This window comes from Hemiscyllium ocellatum, chromosome 30 (genome assembly GCF_020745735.1).
Source record: "Hemiscyllium ocellatum isolate sHemOce1 chromosome 30, sHemOce1.pat.X.cur, whole genome shotgun sequence".
Lineage (NCBI taxonomy): Eukaryota > Metazoa > Chordata > Chondrichthyes > Orectolobiformes > Hemiscylliidae > Hemiscyllium > Hemiscyllium ocellatum.
Genome location: NC_083430.1, coordinates 6,722,410 through 6,742,432, shown reverse-complemented (window position 1 = coordinate 6,742,432; position 20,023 = coordinate 6,722,410).

Here is a 20,023-nt window from a genome sequence, read left to right as displayed (position 1 = left end):
TCGTGTGGTGCAGTCTGGTGTGGTGCAGTGTGGTGTGGTGCGGTATGATGTGGTGTGGTGCAGTGTGGTGTGGTGTGGTGCAGTATGGTGTGGTACGGTGCAGTGTGGTGTGGTGCGGTATGCTGTGGTGTGCTGTGGTGTGGTGCAGTGTGGTGTGGTGTGGTGCAGTGTGGTGCGGTGCGGTGTGGTGCATTGTGGTGTGGTGTGGTACGGCGCAGTGTGGTGGGGTGCGGTATGCTGTGGTGTGCTGTGGTGTGGTGCAGTGTGGTGTGGTGCAGTGTGGTGTGGTGCAGTATGGTGTGGTGCGGTATGGTGTGGTGAGGTGTGGTGCGATGTGATGTGGTGCAGTGTGGTGTGGTGCAGTGTGGTGTGGTACAGTGTGGTGTGGTGTGGTATGGTTTGATGCGGTGCGGTGTGGTGTGGTGCGGTATGGTGTGGTGCAGTATGGTTTGATGCGGTACGGTGTGGTGTGGTGTGGTGCGGTATGGTGTGGTGCAGGGTGGATGCGGTGTGGTGTGGTGTGGTGCCGTGTGGTGTGGTGCAGTGTGGTGTGGTGCGGTATGGTGTGGTGTGGTGCAATATGGTGTGGTGCAGTGTAGTGTGATGCGGTGCGGTGTGGTGTGGAGCGGTGTGGTGTGGTGCATTTTGGTGTGGTGCAGTATGGTGTGGTGCAGTGTGGTGTGGTGCAGTGTGGCGTGGTGCAGTGTGGTGTGGTGCAGTGCGGTGCGGTGTGGTGTGGTGCAGTATGGTGTGGTACGGTGTGGTGTGGTGCAGTATGGTGTGGTACAGTGTGGTGTGGTGCAGTATGGTGTGGTACGGTGTGGTGCGGTGCGGTGTGGTGCGGTGTGGTGCAGTGTGGTGTGGTGCAGCATGGTGTGGTACGGTGTGGTGTGGTGCAGTATGGTGTGGTACGGTGTGGTGCGGTGCGGTGCGCTGTGGTGCAGTGTGGTGTGGTACAGTGTGGTGTGGTGCAGTATGGTGTGGTACAGTGTGGTGTGGTGCAGTGTGGTGCGGTGCAATGCGGTGCAGTGCGGTGTGGTGAGGTGCGGTGCGGTGTGGTATAGTGCGGTGCGGTGCGGTGCGGTGTGGTATAGTGCAGTGCGGTGTGGTGTGGTACAGTGCAGTGCGGTGCGGTGTGGTGTGGTACAGTGTGGTGTGGTACAGTGCGGTGCGGTGCGGTGTGGTGTGGTACAGTGTGGTGTGGTACAGTGCGGTGCGGTGCGGTGTGGTGCGGTATGGTTTGATGCAGTGCGGTGTGGTGCGGTATGGTGTGGTGCGGTATGGTTTGATGCAGTACGGTGTGGTGTGGTGTGGTGCAGTGTGGTATGATGAAGTGTGGTATGGTGCGGTGTGGTGTGGTGCAGTGTAGTGTGGTGCAGTATGGTATGATGCAGTGTGATGCAGTGTGGTATGATGCAGTGTGGTGTGGTGCAGTGTGGTATGATGCAGTGTGGTGCAGTGTGGTATGATGCAGTGTGGTGCAGTGTGGTATGATGCAGTGTGATGCAGTGTGGTATGATGCAGTGTGGTGTGGTACAGTGTGGTGTGATGCAGTGTGGTGCAGTGTGGTATGATGCAGTGTGGTGCACTGAAGTAATTGTGCAAGAGAATTACTTCATATTTTCATCTTTTGAATGATTACTGTGGTGTACATCTGCAGAAATCTCTGGACCATTGATACTAAGCTCACTTTGCAGAGCTCATTAATATCTCAGATTTTATTAACCTCAGTTAATGTAAACAAAAATAGATTTAGGTTATCAATTTTCAGATTAGTCCCAATGGATGAATGTGATTCATTGATAAAGACAGAGCACTGTTAAGATCTCATCAGGGATCCTTCACTCCTTTTCATCAGCTCTCAAAGTGATTTCCAGCACCATAAAATTACTGACGAAAACATTGATGGAAACCTTTCTTGGTACATTACCATTTTCGTATTGTCAGCATATCACAAAGACATTCTGTGTTTGTACATGCACTGCAGCATTAGACCCAGTCAAATGGACAGATTTAACCAATTAAACAGCATTTGTAATCATCAAATCTCACCAAACAGAAGGAGGCCATTCATCCCATTGAGTCTGGACTAGTTTTGTGAAACAGCTTTTCAGTTAGTCCCAGCCAGTGTAGCCCTGCACATTTGTCCTTTACATACACCGATCCAATTCTCACTTGTATGATCCTTTGGAATTTGCCCCTATTACACTTTGACACTCAATTGTCAATTGCAAGAAAACTCCCTTCTTCACATCCCCCCGAACCTATTATTTTCCAATAATGTGCTCCGATACTGATCCTCCTCTCTATTGAATCTGCTTATTCTGATAGCCTCTGTCATGATTGTGAAACTTATATGAGATTTCTCCTTCATGTTCTTTGCTCTAAGGAGAAGAATCCCAGCGTTTCCTGTCTCTCCACAGAACAGAAGCCACTTGCTCATGGTACCATTGTGGTAAATCCTCCCTGCATTTTTATCCAAGGCCTTCACGTTATACAAACACCACGGGTGTGGTGTCTAGACTGAGCACGACTGGGTCCAATCTGACTTAAGAAGATTTAAAACAATTTCCTTGCTGTTGTCCTCCCCGGGCTTGACGTTATCACAGGCTGGGTCTGAACCAGGAAGCAAGGTGAACAACAGACAGCAAAGTGCACCATCATCCCATAAGTGGGAATATCAGGCCTCTACAGAGATACCTCCATGTTATTTAATTCCAAATCTTGCATCTCCACAGTGTGTGAGTGAGTGAGTATAATGCAGACCACATAACATGTTTCTCCTGAGTTAATTAATGACTCAGTTAAAATATGGCAGCATTTCAAGTTTTATCATTAACTTGAGTAAAGCAGAAACAGAAAACCAGAGAGAAGGATAAGTAATAGCTGTAAATGTGTTGCTGGTCAAAGCACAGCAGGCCAGGCAGCATCTCAGGAACAGAGAATTCGATGTTTCGAGCATAAGCCCTTCATCAGGATCCTGATGAAGGGCTTATGCTCAAAACGTCGAATTCTCTATTCCTGAGATGCTGCCTGGCCTGCTGTGCTTTGACCAGCAACACATTTGCAGCTGTGATCTCCAGCATCTGCAGACCTCATTTTTTACTCTAAGTAATAGCTGTAGTGAGTAGTAGTGAGAGCACTGAACTCTCAGATACATACCTCCCACTAGACAAAATCATTTTAACTTGACTTCAGCAGATAATCAACTATGATAAACTTAACCATATATATCGCACAATTTGTACATTCCATTGACTATAGGAAAGATACTATGCGACTTGAAAGATTTCAGAAAAGATTTACAAGGATTTTTCCAGGGTTGGAGGGTTTGAATTAAAGTGAGAGGCTGAACAGGCTTGGGCTGTTTTCCCTGGAGCGTTGGAGGCTCAGAGGTGACCTTATAGAGGTTTATAAAATCATGAGGGGCATGGATAGGGTAAATAGACAAGGGCCTTTCCTTGGGGTAGGGGAGTCCAAAACTAGAGGGCAAAGGTGTTTTAAAGTGATTGGGGAAAGATATAAAAAGGACCTGAGGGACGACATTTTCTCATATTTCCACGTGTATGGAATGAGCTGCCTGAGGAAGTGGTGGAGGTGGGTACAATTATAACATTTAAAAGGCATTTGAAAGGGTATATGAATAGGAAGGGTTTGGAGGGATATGGGCAAAATACTAGCAAATAGGGCGAGATTAATTTAGAACATTTAATTGACATAGATAAGTTGGACTGAAAGGTGGTGCAGCATGGATAGGTACCTGGGACTTTGATGTTGTGGCCATTTTGGAGACATGGACAGAACAGGGTGAGGAATGGATGTTGCAGGTTCCAGGGTTTAGGTCTTTCATTAAGAACAGGCAAGGCGGATAAAGAGGGGGAGGTGTGGCCTTGTTAGTCAAGGATAGTACACGGTGGCTGAGACAACTTTTGATGAGGACTTGTCTACTGAGGTAGTGTGGGCTGAGGTTAGAAACAGGAGAGGAGAGGTCACACTGCTTGGAGATTTAATAGGCCTCTGCAGAGTTCCAGGGAGGTGGAAGAGAGGATTGGCAAAATTATCCTGGGTAGGACTGAAAGGAACAGGTGGTCATTATGGGGGACTTTAACTTCCCCAACATTGACTGGAAATGTTATAACCCCAGTACATCGGATGGATCAGTTTTTGACCAATCAGGCGAGTTTCCTGACACTGTATGTCAAAGGGCCGACAGGAGGGAAGGCCACACTGGATCTGATGCTTGGTAATGAACCAGGCCAGGTGTTTCATTTAGTTGTAGGTGAGTACTTTGGAGAGAGTGACCATAATTCAGTTACATTTAGTTGAGCGATGGAAAGGGATAGGTACATGCCACAGGGCAAGAGTTATCGATGGGACAAGGACAATTATAATGTGATTAGGCAAGAATTAGGATGCATAGAGTGGGGTAGCAAAATGCAGGGGATGCAGACAATGGAAATGTGGAGCTGGTTTAAGGAACAGATGTTGCGTGTCCTTAATAGGTATGTCCCTGTCGGGTAAGGAGGAAGTGATAAGGTAAGAGAACCATGGTTTACAACAGGAATTACATCTCTTGTTATGAAGAAGAAGGAAGCTTATGTGTTGATGAGGCAAGATGGTTCAGATGAGGTGATGGACAGTTACAGATCAGCTAGGAAGGATTTAAAGAGAGAGTTAAAAAGAGCAAAGAGATGACACAAGCAGTCTTTAGCAAATAGAATAAAGGAGAACCCTAAAGCCTTCTACAGGTATGTCAGGAATGAAAGGATGACTAGGGTAGGAATTGGGCCAATCAAAGACAGAAGTGGGAATTTGAGTGTGGATCCTATGGAGGTCGGAGAGGTGCTAAACGAATATTTCTCATCAGTTTTCACTCAGGAAAAGGAGAATATTGTAGAGGAGAAGAATGAGGTATGAGATATTAGACTAGAAAGGATCGAGGTTAGTTACAAACAGGTGTTATCAATTCGAGAAGGAGTGAAAGTAGACAAGTCCCCTGGGTCAGATGGGATTTATCCGAGGATTCTCTGGGAAGCTAGGGAGGAGATAGCAGAGCCTTTGGCTTTGATATTTGAGTCGTCATTGTCTACAGGTTTAGTACATGAGGACTGGAGGATTGCAAATGTTGTGACCTTGTTCAAGAAAGGCAGTAGAGATGACCCAGGTAATTATAGACCAGTGAGCCTTACTTCTGTTGTAGGAAAGGTTTTGGAAAGGATTATAAAAGATATGATTTATAATCATCTAGCAAGCAACAATTTGATTTTAGATAGTCAACATGGTTTTGTCAAGGGCAGGTCATGTCTCACAAACCTCATTGAGTTTCTTGAGAAGGTGACCAAGCATGTAAATGAGGGTAGGGCAGTTGACGTCGTATACATGGACTTCAGTAAAGCCTTTGATAAGGTTCCACATGTTAGGCTGATGGAGAAAATGCAGAGGCATGGGATTGAGGGTGATTTAGCAGTTTGGTTTAGAAACTGGCTTTCTGGTGGTTGATGGAAAATATTCAGCCTGGAGTCTGGTTACTAGTGATCTGTTTTGGGACCGCTGCTGTTTGTCATTTTTATAAATGACTTAGACACAGGCATAGGTGGATGGATTAGTAAATTTGCACATAACACGAAAGTCAGTGGAGTAGTGGACAGTTTGGAAGAATGTTACAGGTTGCAGGGGGACTTGAATAAACTACAGAATTAGGCTGATAGGTGGCAAATGGAGTTCAATGCAGCTAAATGTGAGGTGATGCTCTTTGGGAAGGATAACAGGAAAGCAGAGTACTAGGTCAATGGAAAGATTCTTGGTAGTGTGGATGTGCAGAGGGATCTTGGAGTCCATGTGCATAGATCCCTGAAAGTGGCCACCCAGGTAGATAATGCTGTGAGTACCGAAAACTTTCATGTAGACAGTAAGTACCGAAAACTTTCATGTACTTACCCCCACACTCGTGATTCCTCAACTGTTCCAGGATCTTCTATCGGCCTGTCGGACGCCATTACACATGTGGCCGCCACAGCGCCCGCGGCACCAACGGCCGACAACAACTGTGACGTCACTTCCGCCTCCACCGACCTCGAAGCCTCCGCGATCGCCGCCCAAACAACCGCTTCCACGATCGCTAGGAAGATCGCCGACGGACTCGCGACCCCCGCGGCTACCGGGAATGACAACGGTTCTTTCGTCACCACAACCATTTTCGCCCCTTCGGTTGCCGTCGCCGCAGCCACTTCCGCCCCCACTGACATCACTAACCTGCACGACCACAACGCCTCAGGTTTCTCCGCCCCCACACCGTCTTTCATCGCTACACGTAACCCCGCCCTCACGCAAATCTTCGTCACCACACATAACCTCGCCCCCACGCCGACTTTCGCCACCACACGTAACCCCGCCCCCGCGCGTATTTCCGTCACGACGCATGACCCCGCCCCCATGCCTGACCCCGCCCCCACACCGAGCAACGTCACCACATCTAACCCCGCCCCTACGTCGATCTCTATCCCCGCCCCTAACCCCGCCCCCACCCCCAGCTCCAGTCCCACACCAGGTCCTAATCCCAACGTGGCCGGATCTTCACCATCCCTCCAGACCTCTCCCTCTCTGAGGATGAAAGATCAGTCCTCAGCAGGGGCCTCACCTTCATTCCCCTATGCCCTCGGATTAATGAGTTCAACACGCGGTGAGATATTGAACAATTCTTCCGCCGCCTTCGCCTCCGCGCCTACTTTCACAACCAAGACTCCCGCCCACCCTCTGACGACCTCTTCTCCCGCCTCCAACACACCCCATCCACCTGGACACCCCGTGCTGGCCTCTTACCCGCCCTCGATCTATTTATAGCCAACTGCCGCCGCGACATTAACCGACTCAACCTGTCCACCCCTCTCACCCACTCCAACCTCTCACCCTCAGAACGTGCAGCCCTCCACTCCCTCCGCTCCAATCCCAACCTCACCATCAAACCCGCAGACAAGGGAGGCGCGGTAGTAGTTTGGTGCACTGACCTTTATACCGCTGAGGCCAAACGCCAGCTCGCGGACGCCTCCTCTTATCGCCCCCTTGACCATGACCCCACCTCCCACCATCAAACCATCATCTCCCAGACCATCCATAACCTCATCACCTCAGGGGATCTCCCATCCACCGCCTCCAACCTCATAGTCCCACAACCCCGCACCACCCGTTTCTACCTCCTGCCCAAAATCCACAAACCTGAATGCCCCGGCCGACCCATTGTCTCAGCCTGCACCTGCCCCACAGAACTCATCCCCGCATACCTCGACACGGTCATGTCCCCCTTAGTCCAAGAACTCCCCACCTACGTTCGGGACACCACCCACACCCTCCACCTCCTCCAGGATTTTCGCTTACCCGGTCCCCAACGCCTTATTTTCACGATGGACATCCAGTCCCTGTACACCTCCATCCCCCATCACGAAGGACTCAAGGCCCTCCGCTTCTTCCTTTCCCGCCGCACCAGCCAGTACCCTTCCACTGACACCCTCCTTCGACTGACTGAACTGGTCCTCACCCTGAATAACTTCTCTTTTCAATCCTTCCACTTCCTCCAAACTAAAGGAGTTGCCATGGGCACCCGCATGGGCCCCAGCTATGCCTGTCTCTTCATAGGATATGTGGAACAGTCCATCTTCCGCAACTACACTGGCACCACCCCCCACCTTTTCCTCCGCTACATCGATGACTGTATTGGCGCTGCCTCGTGCTCCCACGAGGAGGTTGAACAGTTCATCAACTTTACCAACACCTTCCATCCCGACCTCAAATTCACCTGGACTGTCTCAGACTCCTCCCTCCCCTTCCTAGACCAGATGGCCTCCTTCTTCAAGGACCGCAGATTCCCCCCAGACGTGATCGACGATGCCCTCCACCGCATCTCCTCCACTTCCCACTCCTCCGCTCTTGAGCCCCGCTCCTCCAAACGCCACCAAGACAGAACCCCACTGGTTCTCACCTACCACCCCACCAACCTCCGTATACAACGTATCATCCGCCGTCATTTCCGCCACCTCCAAACGGACCCCACCACCAGGGATATATTTCCCTCCCCTCCCCTATCAGCGTTCCGCAAAGACCACTCCCTTCGTGACTCCCTCATCAGGTCCACACCCCCAACCAACCCAACCTCCACTCCCGGCACCTTCCCCTGCAACCGCAGGAAATGTAAAACTTGCACCCACACCTCCTCCCTCACTTCCCTCCAAGGCCCCAAGGGATCCTTCCATATCCGCCACAAGTTCACCTGCACCTCCACACACATCATCTATTGCATCCGCTGCACCCGATGTGGCCTCCTCTATATTGGGGAGACGGGCTGCTTACTTGCGGAACGCTTCAGAGAACACCTCTGGGACGCCCGGACCAACCAACCCAACCACCCCGTGGCTCAACACTTTAACTCTCCCTCCCACTCCACCAAGGACATGCAGGTCCTTGGACTCCTCCATCGGCAGAACATAACAACACGACGGCTGGAGGAGGAGCGCCTCATCTTCTGCCTGGGAACCCTCCAACCACAAGGAATGAATTCAGATTTCTCCAGTTTCCTCATTTCCCCTCCCCCCACCTTGTCTCAGTCGGTTCCCTCCACTCAGCACCGCCCTCCTAACCTGCAATCCTCTTCCTGACCTCTCCGCCCCCACCCCACTCCGGCCTATCACCCTCACCTTGACCTCCTTCCACCTATCACATCCCCATCGCCCCTCCCCCAAGTCCCTCCTCCCTACCTTTTATCTTAGCCTGCCTGACACACTCTCCTCATTCCTGATGAAGGGCTCTGGCCCGAAACGTCGAATTTCCTGTTCCTTGGATGCTGCCTGGCCTGCTGTGCTTTAACCAGCAACACATTTTCAACTGTGATCTCCAGCATCTGCAGACCTCACTTTTTACTCAAAGATAATGCTGTGAAGAAGGCATATGGTGTGTTAGTTTTTATTGGTAGAGGGATTGAGTTCTGGAGGCACAATTTCGTGCTGCAACTATACAAAACGCTAGTGCGGCCACACCTGGAATATTGTGTACAGTTCTGGCCCCCATATTTCGGGAAGGATGTGGAAGCATTGGAAAAGGTGCAGAGGAGATTTACCAGGATGTTGCCTGGTCTGGAGGGAAGGTCGTATGATGAAAGGCTGAGAGACTTGAATCTGTTCTCATTGGCAAGAAGAATGTTAAGGGGGGATTTGATAGAGACATACAAGATGATCAGAGGATTAGATAGGGTAGACAGTGAAAGTCTTTTTTCTAGGGTGATGACGTTAGTGTGTACGAGAGGGCATAACTACACATTGAGGGGTGATAGATTTAAGACAGATGTCAGAGGCAGGTTCTTTACACAGAGACTGGTAAGGGCGTGGAATGTCCTACCTGCTAATGTAGTCAACTCAGCCACATTAGGGAGATTTAAACAATCCTTAGATAAGCACATGGATGATTTTGGGATAGTGTAGGGAGACGAGTGAGAATAGTTCACAAGTTGGTGCAACATCGAGGGCTGAAGGGCCTGTTCTGTGCTGTATTGTTCTGTATTCTATGTCTGTTTTTGTGCTGGACATCTCTATGATGCTATGACTAAATTATATTCATTCTCAGCTTCTTCCAGGATCATCATCTGAAGGAAATCTCCTCTCAACTCTCGCTAATCCTAGGAAAATAGCCCCAACTTCTCTAACCTACCTATAACAAAGGTCTCTCATCTCTGGAAACAGTCTTGTGAAAATTTTCCTAATCGTCTCTATCCTCGAGCATGGTGCCCTGAACTAGATGCAATTCTCCAGTTGTGGCTGAACCAACATCTTATACATGTTTAATCTAATTCTCTTGCTCTTGTACTCAATGTCTCTATTAATAAAGTCCAGGATACTTTTTACTTCCTTTACAGCTCTCTCCACCAGTCCTGTTTATATACACACATATCCTGGGCTTCTCCACCCACGCACTCACCTTAGAATTGTCATCGTAATGTTACATTGTCTTCCCATGCTTACTCCACTAAAATGGATCATTTCTCATTTCTTTGCATTAACTTTCATCTACTTGAATGAGTATTCCCCCACCCTGTTTATACCTTTGAGGTTCTACATCATCGTCCTCACACTTCACAATATTTCCAAATTTCAATCATCTGCAGATTCTGAAGTATTGTACTTTACACCAGCTCTGTATCAATAATATAAATCAGGGGCAACAAAGGTCTTCAAACTCGCTTCCTATGGACCTTGATTAGAAAACTTCTTCCAATCAAATAAACAGCTATTAAATATTCCCCTCTTACCCTGTCAATCAACTAACCACATGTCTGTGCTGTTATTGTACTTGAATGTTCTTCCCCTGTTTGTTGTGTGGCACTTTGTCTTTTGGAAGACCACGCATACCACATCAACAACTTTATCCTCATCAATTGTCTCTTTTATTATATCAAAAATGTCCAAAAACTGAATTATAGAGCCACTACAATGTAGAAAAGGCCATTCAGCCTCTTGAGTTCACACTAGGACTCCAAAGAGCACAACACCAAGACCTGTCATCTCTAACCCACCAAATCTGCACATGCCTGGACACTTTAGCATGGCCAATCCACCTAACCTGCTTATCTTTGGACTGTAGGAGGAAACTGGAGCAACCGGAGGGAATCCATGGGGAGATGTGCAAATTCCACACAATTGCCCAAGGCTGGAATCAAACCCGGGTCCCTGGGGCTGTGAAGCAACAGTGCATACCGCTGAACCACCATGGCACTCGTGGAATAGTCAAATTAAATAGTGAGAAGGGGGGAGAGTGAACAAGGTAATCTGTATGTGACCATACAAGCAAATCTCAGCAGTAACCCACGGCCATCAGACCATCCAATTAACAAATCGTCTGAGCTTTCCTTAATTAATCTGAATTGTCCTCATTAATTCTGTCCTGAATGATCATTTCCAGAAGATATTGCACCACCAAGCTGTGTTGTTGCTGGTTTCATCATTATATACTTTTTGAACAAGGTGTATAATTCAGAACGCCTTGGTCCTCTGATACCTTGGTCCTCTGAAGTTTGGAATTTTTTTCATTTGTCAATGGCTAGGTCAGCATTTTTTACCCAAAGTTGACCAGATTGCTGTGGGTCTGAAGTGACATGTAAGGACGGCAGATTCCCTTCCCTAAAGGACATTAGTGAATTGGGTTTTTTCAACAATTGACGATGATTATCATTACACTCTGAATTCCAGATTTTTGTTGATTTCAAATTCCACCATCTGCTGTGGCAGGTTCAAACTCGGATCCCCAGAAAATTACCTGTATCTCTGGACTACTGGTCTCACCCAATGGTAAGGACAATTTCCGATCTCACTTCCATATGTACCTCATCCTGGATGCATAGGAATCTTATCCAATACCTTCACAACTGTAAGACTTCCGAGTGACTGAGCTATCTCCTCTTTCACCATGAACTTTCTACCATTCTCTTCTTTAGTAGAGTCAGATATAAATATTCAGTTCATCCCTCAGCCACACATCCTGCCTCAGTACATTAATCCCCTCTTTATTCCTTATTTGACCTCCTTTCATCACCTTTTTAGCATTTATATGCCTCGAGAAAGCTTTTGAATTTCCATTTCTGTTAGCTGCTAGTCTCTTCACATATTCTTTGTTTCGCTTGTTTGTTTTCCAATTATTCTCTATATCTTAAATGATCAGCTTGTCTCTTGGTAATATTATTCACCTTAAAACCGTCAAATCATCTTAATTTCTTATTCCCTTGGCATTTCTGGATTTGTTTTTCCCTACTTTTGCCCTTCTGTTGACTCTGTCCTAACGATGTTTTTATATGTAAAGTATCCACCTAGTCACATGTGTCTCAATGTAATTTAATGAATCCACTTGTGGGTTGAAAGTGGGGGTGGGGTGGGGGGGAGATGGGGGGGGGGAGGGGGGTTGTCATTGGAACTGTAACAGAAGGATAATTTATGTTTTACATAGAACATAGAACATAGAAAAATACAGCGCAGTACAGGCCCTTTGGCCCTCAATGTTGCGCCGACCGAATCCTACCTAACCTACACTAGCCCAATAACTTCCAAATGCCTATCCAATGCCCGCTTAAATGACCATAAAGAGGGAGAGTTCACCACTGCTACTGGCAGGGCATTCCATGAACTCACAACCCGCTGTGTAAAGAATCTACCCCTAACATCTGTCCTATACCTTCCACCCCTTAATTTAAAGCTGTGTCCCCTTGTAACAGCTGACTCCATTAGCGGTAAAAGGTTCTCAGTGTCTACCCTATCTAAACCCCTAATCATCTTGTACACCTCTATCAAATCTCCCCTAAACCTTCTTTTCTCCAATGAGAACAGCCCCAAGTGCCTCAGTCTTTCCTCATACGATTTTCCTACCATACCAGGCAACATCCTGGTAAACCTCCTCTGCACTCTTTCCAATGCCTCCACATCCTTCCTATAGTATGGCGACCAAAACTGCACACAATACTCCAGATGAGGCCTCACCAGAGTCTTATACAACTGCAACATGACCTCAGGACTCCGGAACTCAATTCCTCTGCCAATAAAGCCCAGTACACCATATGCCTTCCTCACAGCACTATTTACCTGGGTGGCAACTTTCAGAGATCTGTGTACATGGACACCAAGATCCCTCTGCTCATCCACACTACCAAGTAGCCTACCATTAGCCCAGTAATCCATCTTCTTGTTTTGATTCTATGTCATTAATTATTCAGCCATAGTTTAATTTTTCAACCTTTGATTCCAGTTTATCTTCGAGGAGAAAGAGGTCTGCAGATGCTGGAGATCAGAGCTGAAAATGTGTTGCTGGAAAAGCGCAGCAGGTCAGGCAGCATCCAAGGAACAGGAGATTTATCAGAGCTGAAAATGTGAAGAAGGGCATGTGCCCTCCTGAAGAAGGGCTTATGCCCGAAACGTCGATTCTCCTGCTCCTTGGATGCTACCTGACCTGCTGCGCTTTTCCAGCAACACATTTTCAGCTTCATTCCAGTTTATCTATCCATTATCACCCATTGATGTTGGCTTTCCCCCAGTCAGTAAAAAATCACACAACACCAGGTTATAATCCAACAGGTGTATGTGAAAGCACTAACTTTAGGAGTGCTGCTCTTTGATCAGGTGGTTGTGGACTAACTTCCCCCAGTTAGTAATTTGTTAGTCTGGATTAATCCTTGTCCTTTACCATAATTAAGACAAATTTATGATCACGACCTCTGAACTTCTCCCCTACTGAGATCTGATTAATTAAACCATTGCATTCTAAGATTCATGTGAATATTACAATTGATCAAAACCTCAAATAGTATTTAGTCACAGTCTGACAGGTATCTGTGATACCAGGAGAGATTGTGTGTGATGAACATAAACTGCATTACAGGACAGCTATCTGCAGGCATTGGTAACTTAGAACACTTACCCTGAACTTCAATACTCATTCTATTTCCACGTGTTCTATTTATAGTTAACCAGCGGCGCCATGCTTCTGCCTTCTTACCCATCGTAACAAATGTTAGATTTGACTACCTTAACCCACCTCCATTGCACTCTAAGCTGTGTTGCCATGCTCTGCACATAACCCAGATCTTATCTCTGTCCTCTAGGAGCAGAGGAACAGGATTAAACCATTCCAAACTTCAACACTACTCTGCCATTCAAAACCTAGAAGGACAACTACAGCCGACCCTTAGTGATGTGTTTGACTGTCAGCTGCTTTCTGAAATGATCTAGTAAGTCATTGGCCATATCAAAGATGGCAGCCCAACAACCATCTTCTCAAGGGCAAATAGGGAAATAGGGTAATAAGCACCAACCTTTCCAGTGACGCCCAGTTGGCAGAGGTGAAGCTATCACAGGATGAGCTGGTCCTTGCATTTCTGGAAGGTACAGCTGAGAACAGAAGTGAGTCAGCAGTCAGGGCAGGCAGGGACAAGGTCGGACTAATAAATTAAACTGCATTAATTTCAATGCAAGGGGCCTAACAGGGAAGGCAGATGAACTCAGGGCATGGTTAGGAACATGGGATCGGGATATCATAGCAATTACGGAAACATGGCTCAGGGATGGGCAGGACTGGCAGCTTAATGTTCCAGGATTCAAATGCTACAGGGAGGATAGAAAGGGAGGCAGGAGAGGAGGGGGAGTGGCATTTTTGATAACGGATAACATTACAGCTGTGCTGAGGGAGGATATTCCCGGAAATACATCCAGGGAAGTTATTTGGGTGGAACTGAGAAATAAGAAGGGATGATCACCTTATAGGGATTGTATCATAGACCCCCTAATAGTCAGAGGGAAATTGAGAAACAAACTTGTAAGGAGATCTCAGCTATCTGTAAGAATAATAGGGTAGTTATGGTAGGGGATTTTAACTTTCCAAACATCGACTGGGACTGCCATAGTGTTAAAGGTTTAGATGGAGAGGAATTTCTTACGTGTGTACAGGACAATTTTCTGATTCAGTATGTGGATGTACCTACTAGAGAAGGTGCAAAACTTGACCTACTCTTGAGAAATAAGGCAGGGCAGGTGACTGAGGTGTCAGTGGGGGAGCACTTTGGGGCCAGCGACCATAATTCTATTTGTTTTAAAATAGTGATGGAAAAGGATAGACCAGATCTAAAAGTTAATGTTCTAAATTGAAAAAAGGCCAATTTTGATGGTATTAGGCAAGAACTTTCGAAAGCTGATTGGAGGCAGATGTTCACAGGTAAAATGGCTGGAAAATGGGAAGACTTCAGAAATGAGATAACAAGAGTCCAGAGAAAGTATGTTCCTGTCAGGGGTGAAAGGGAAGGTTGGTAGGTATAGGGAATGCTGGATGACTAAAGAAATTGAGGGTTTGGTTAAGAAAAAGAAGGAAGCATATGTCAGGTATAGACAGGATAGATCGAGTGAATCCTTAGAAGAGTATAAAGAAAGTAGGAGTATACTTAAGAGGGAAATCAGGAGGGCAAAACGGGGACATGAGATAGCTTTGGCAAATAGAATTAAGGAGAATCCAAAGGGTTTTTACAAATATATTGAGGACAAAAGTGTAATCTAAGGAGAGAATAGGACCCCTCAAAGGTCAGCAAGGCGGTTTTTGTGTGGAGCCACAGAAAATGGGGGAGATACTAAATGAATATTTTACATCAGTGTTTACTGTGGAAAAGGATATGGAAGATATAGACTGTAGGGAAATAGATGGTGACATCTTGCAAAATGTCCAGATTACAGAGGAGGAAGTGCTGGATGTCTTGAAATGGTTAAAAGTGGATAAATCCCCAGGACCTGATCAGGTGTACCCGAGAACTCTGTGGGAAGCTAGAGAAGTGATCGCTGGGCCTCTTGCTGAGGTATTTGTATCAGCAATAGTCACAGGTGAGGTGCCGGAAGACTGGAAGTTGGCTAACATGGTGCCACTGTATAAGAAGGGTGATAAAGACAAGCCAGGGAACTATAGACCGGTGAGCCTGACCTCGGTGGTGGGCAAGTTGTTGGAGGGAATCCTGAGGCACAGGATGTACACGTATTTGGAAAGGCAAGGACTGATTCGGGATAGTCAACATGGCTTTGTGCGTGGGAAATCATGTCTCACAAACTTGATTGAGTTTTTTGAAGAAGTAACAAAGAAGATTGATGAGGGCAGAGCAGTAGATGTGATCTATATGGACTTCAGTAAGGTGTTCGACAAGGTCCCCATGGGAGACTGATTAGCAAGGTTAGATCCCATGGAATACAGGGAGAACTAACCATTTGGATACAGAACTGGCTCAAAGGTAGAAGACATAGGGTGGTGGTGGAGGGTTGTTTTTCAGACTGGAAGCCTGTGACCAGTGGAGTGCCACAAGGATCGGTGCTGGGCCCTCTACTTTTTGTCATTTACATAAATGATTTGGATGCGAGCATAAGAGGTACAGTTAGTAAGTTTGCAGATGACACCAAAATTGGAGGTGTAGTGACAGCGAAGAGGGTTACCTCAGATTACAACAGGATCTGGACCAGATGGGCCAATGGGCCGAGAAGTGGCAGATGGAGTTTAATTCAGAAAATGTGAGGTGCTGCATTTTGGGAAAGCAAATCTTAGCAGGACTTATACACTTAATGGTGAGGGAGTGTTGCTGAACAAAGAGACTTTGGAGTGTAGGTTCATAGCTCCTTGAAAGTGGAGTCGCAGGTAGATAGGATAGTGAAGAAGGTGTTTGGTATGCTTTCCTTTATTGGTCAGAGTATTGAGTACAGGAGTTGGGAGGTCATGTTGCGGCTGTACGGGATATTGGTCAGGCCACTGTTGGAAAATTGCGTGCAATTCTGGTCTCCTTCCTATCAGAAAGATGTTGTGAAACTTGAAAGGGTTAAGAAAAGATTTACAAGGATATTGCCAGGGTTGGAGGATCTGAGCTACAGGGAGAGGTGAACAGGCTGGGGCTGTTTTCCCTGGAGCGTCAGAAGCTGAGGGGTGACCTTATAGAGGTTTACAAAATTATGAGGGGCATGGATAGGATAAATAGACAAAGTCTTTTCCCTGGGATCCGGGAGTCCAGAACTAGAGGGCACAGGTTTAGGGTGAGGGGAAAAATATAAGAGACCTAAGGGGCAACTTTTTCACGCAGAGGGTGGTACGTGTATGGAATGTGTTGCCAGAGGAAGTGGTGGAGGCTGGTACAATTGCAACATTTAAGAGGCATTTGGATGTGTACATGAATAGGAAGGGTTGGGAGGGATATGGGCCGGGTGCCGGCAGGTGGGACTAGATTGGGTTGGGATATCTGGTTGGCATGGATGGGTTGGACTGAAGGGTCTGTTTCCATGCTGTACATCTCTATGACTAAGAGGCACAAAACACAGACTCTCAAATGCCAGCATCAGCCAATGGAAGTCACAGAATGAACCAGAGGTTTGACTAGGGTGACCCTGTTTCATCTTACCAGAATCCTCTTTACAGATATTTTCCAACCAACCTGCTCAGAGATGTTAGTACACACCTCTGGAGCAGGTGGGACTTGAACCTGGACCTCCTGGCTCAGAGGTAGGGAAACTACCACTGCAAAACATGGTATCTTGTGCACGGAGTGGTTTAGATTGTGGTTAGATACATCTGGAATTGATGTGTTATTTGATCAAACAGAAAGTGGATACTGAATGTTGGACTTTGGTCTATTTTTGTTTTACAATTCCTGTGTGCTAGAATCGTCCCTTTTGCTACCATTTACAATTTTGTTACACCTTTATCTGATGCAGCAAGTCTGAACATAATTTTGATCTTTCAATCAGAGTTCCAAGTGATGTTTCAGTTTGATGAGGGTGCCTGGTGAGCATGATGTCATTGGCCATTGCAGGTTGGTTTTCTCATTGTTCCGATTGGCTGTGCTCCTCCACGAAGGCCCTTCATTCTCCGCACAACATTGCTGGTGTTGCCATGGCGCTGAGGTGGTGAGGTTCACTGTGTCTCAAAATGTTCAGATGTAGACACCATTTGACTGTTGAGATCACAAATTCAATAATCATTCCTGTTCCACACTTTCACAGCTTATTGATCAACAAAACCATTGCAGTATGTGCAATGAGGTCAGCCCGGTGGACCTCAATGAATATGAGCTCCCTGATTGGGGCAGTTAATCTGGTCCAATGTGGGAGCCCTGGCTGACAGATGCAAACAGAAGTGTCAGCGGTGCTGTTCACTCAGAGCTGGCTCTGAGGGGGATGGGTCAGTGTAAAGGACTCTCCACATGTAAATAAAGGGTGACTTGGTGACAGGATACCGGCTCTCAGCAATCAGCCACATCTGGATTCACAATTAGTCATGTGGTTGGTGTGTTATGTTAGTGAGGAAAACAGCCCCGGTGATAAACAGGAGGGAGAGCACCTAATCGAGGACAGTAGAGAGACTTGTCTTCTAGAACAAGGAGTTAATCCCAACTGAGTATTACAGACTGGCACATTGCATCATCCAGGGCTATGTGCTGAGGGACGCACGAAAGCCTGGGCAGCTGCTACCAATGTGCAATGGGGAAAGACCACTGTCTAAGGTCTTCCTGCTCAAGGTAAATGGGGGTCCATTCAGTTATCCGACCCTTGTAGTGCCTCAAATATATGTAAATATTAGTGTGTAGGTTTGCTCGCTGAGCTGTAGGTTTGATATCCAGACGTTTCATTACCTGGCGAGGTAACATCATCAGTGGTGACCTCCAAGTGAAGTGAAGGTGCTTTCTCCTGCTTTCTATTTATATGTTTATAATGTAACGTAACATATAGATAGAAAGCAGGAGACAATGGTTTCACTTCACTTGGGGGTCCCCACTGATGATGTTACCTAGCCAGGTGATGAAACGTCTGGATATCAAACCTACAGCTCAGCAAGCAAACCTACACCCTAAACCTCAACCTGAGCTACAAACCTTCACAAACCTTGCGTAAATATTCGTGTTGTATTTGTAACAGAAGACTTTTTTTTGGATAGAGTGAAAGTCCAATGTTTTGTTTATTTGCTTGATACGCCAACTGTACAGAAACAAACTATTTCTGTGCCTATAAAAATAAAGCGTTTTTTTAATCAATGAAGTATATCTTTGAGAGAGAAATGAATTCTGAGAGAAATCGGGCTCAGTCATCACAACCAACCAGAGGAGAAAGGAAGAGCCCATCCCAGTTAGAAGCAGGAGGAAGGCCAGCCAATAGAGGGCGGCAGGGAGAATTTGAGGAGGAGCATTCTGGGTCAGGATTGGCTGCTCGATGCTCCAGGATTTTGTTGTTTTAGATAAGATAGAGAGCAAGGTAAAAGAGGTGGAGGGGTTGCATTATTCATCAGGGAGAATGTCACATCCAGACTCATGACAGCACATGCTGGAGAGCTCATCCACTGAGGTAATATGGCTAAAGCTCAAAAATAAGAAGGGTGCAGTCTCTCTGATAGGATTGTACTATAGGCTCCCCCCCAAAAGCCACGAAGACATTGAGGAACAAATATATAGACAGATTATGGAAAGATGCAATATAAACAGCATTGTATTTGGTTTGGAGGGGCTGGGGCATGCGCCAAGTCTTGGGAGGAGTGCATCAGCAAAGTGAGACAGAAACTGGGCAGATGGAAGCTATGGTCGCTCTCCATCGCGGGAAAAAACCTGGTCATCAAGTGTGAGGCACTGTCATTGCTGTTATATGTGGCACAGGTCTGGCCTATTCCCAAAATCATCTGGGTCATCTTCCATTATATATGGAGATCAAAGATAGACCAGGTCCGAAGGGATTCGATGTATAAAGATCTGGGCAACGGGGGAAACAACACACCCAACGCCACCCTCACCCTGATGGCCACCTTTGTGTGTGGCTGCATCAAGCTGTGCGTGGATCCCTGGCACGCAAACACCAAGTGTCACTACGTACTGAGGTTCTACCTGTCCCCAGTGTTGCGAAGGATGGGCCTGGCCTCGCTGCCACGGAACGCTCTGAGTAGTTGGACCGTTCCGTATCACCTGTCCTTCCTAGAGAAGTTTATGAAGAAAAACACCTTTGACCACATGTCCATCAGGAAGTGATCAGCACGTAGTGTCCTTGAGACCCTTCGGGAAAAGGAGAGGCGGATCCTATTGAGCAGTTCCCTGAGCAGACTGTCAAAGTCATTTGGCAGAACGCCTCATCACCAGAACTTTCCAACAAGCACCAAGACATGGCTTGGCTGGTGGTGAGACGGGCTCTGCCTGTGAGATCCTTTATGCACGCCCGGACTCTCAGCCGCACCGCACGCTGCCCTCGAAGCGGCTGCGGGGGGACGAGACTGTCACACACCTCCTTCTGGAATGTGCCTGTGCAGAGGAAGTCTGGAGAGGAATGCAGTGGTGTTTGCCGAGGTTCATCTCGAGCAGCTCCGTGACGCGGGACTCAGTGTCCTACGGTCAGTTTCCTGGGAAGCACACCGAGACGAACATCAACTGTGCCTGGAGGATCATCAACTCGGTGAAGGACGCTCTCTGGGTGGTCCGAAACCTGTTGATCTTCCAGCTGAAGGAGTTGACCCTGACTGAGTG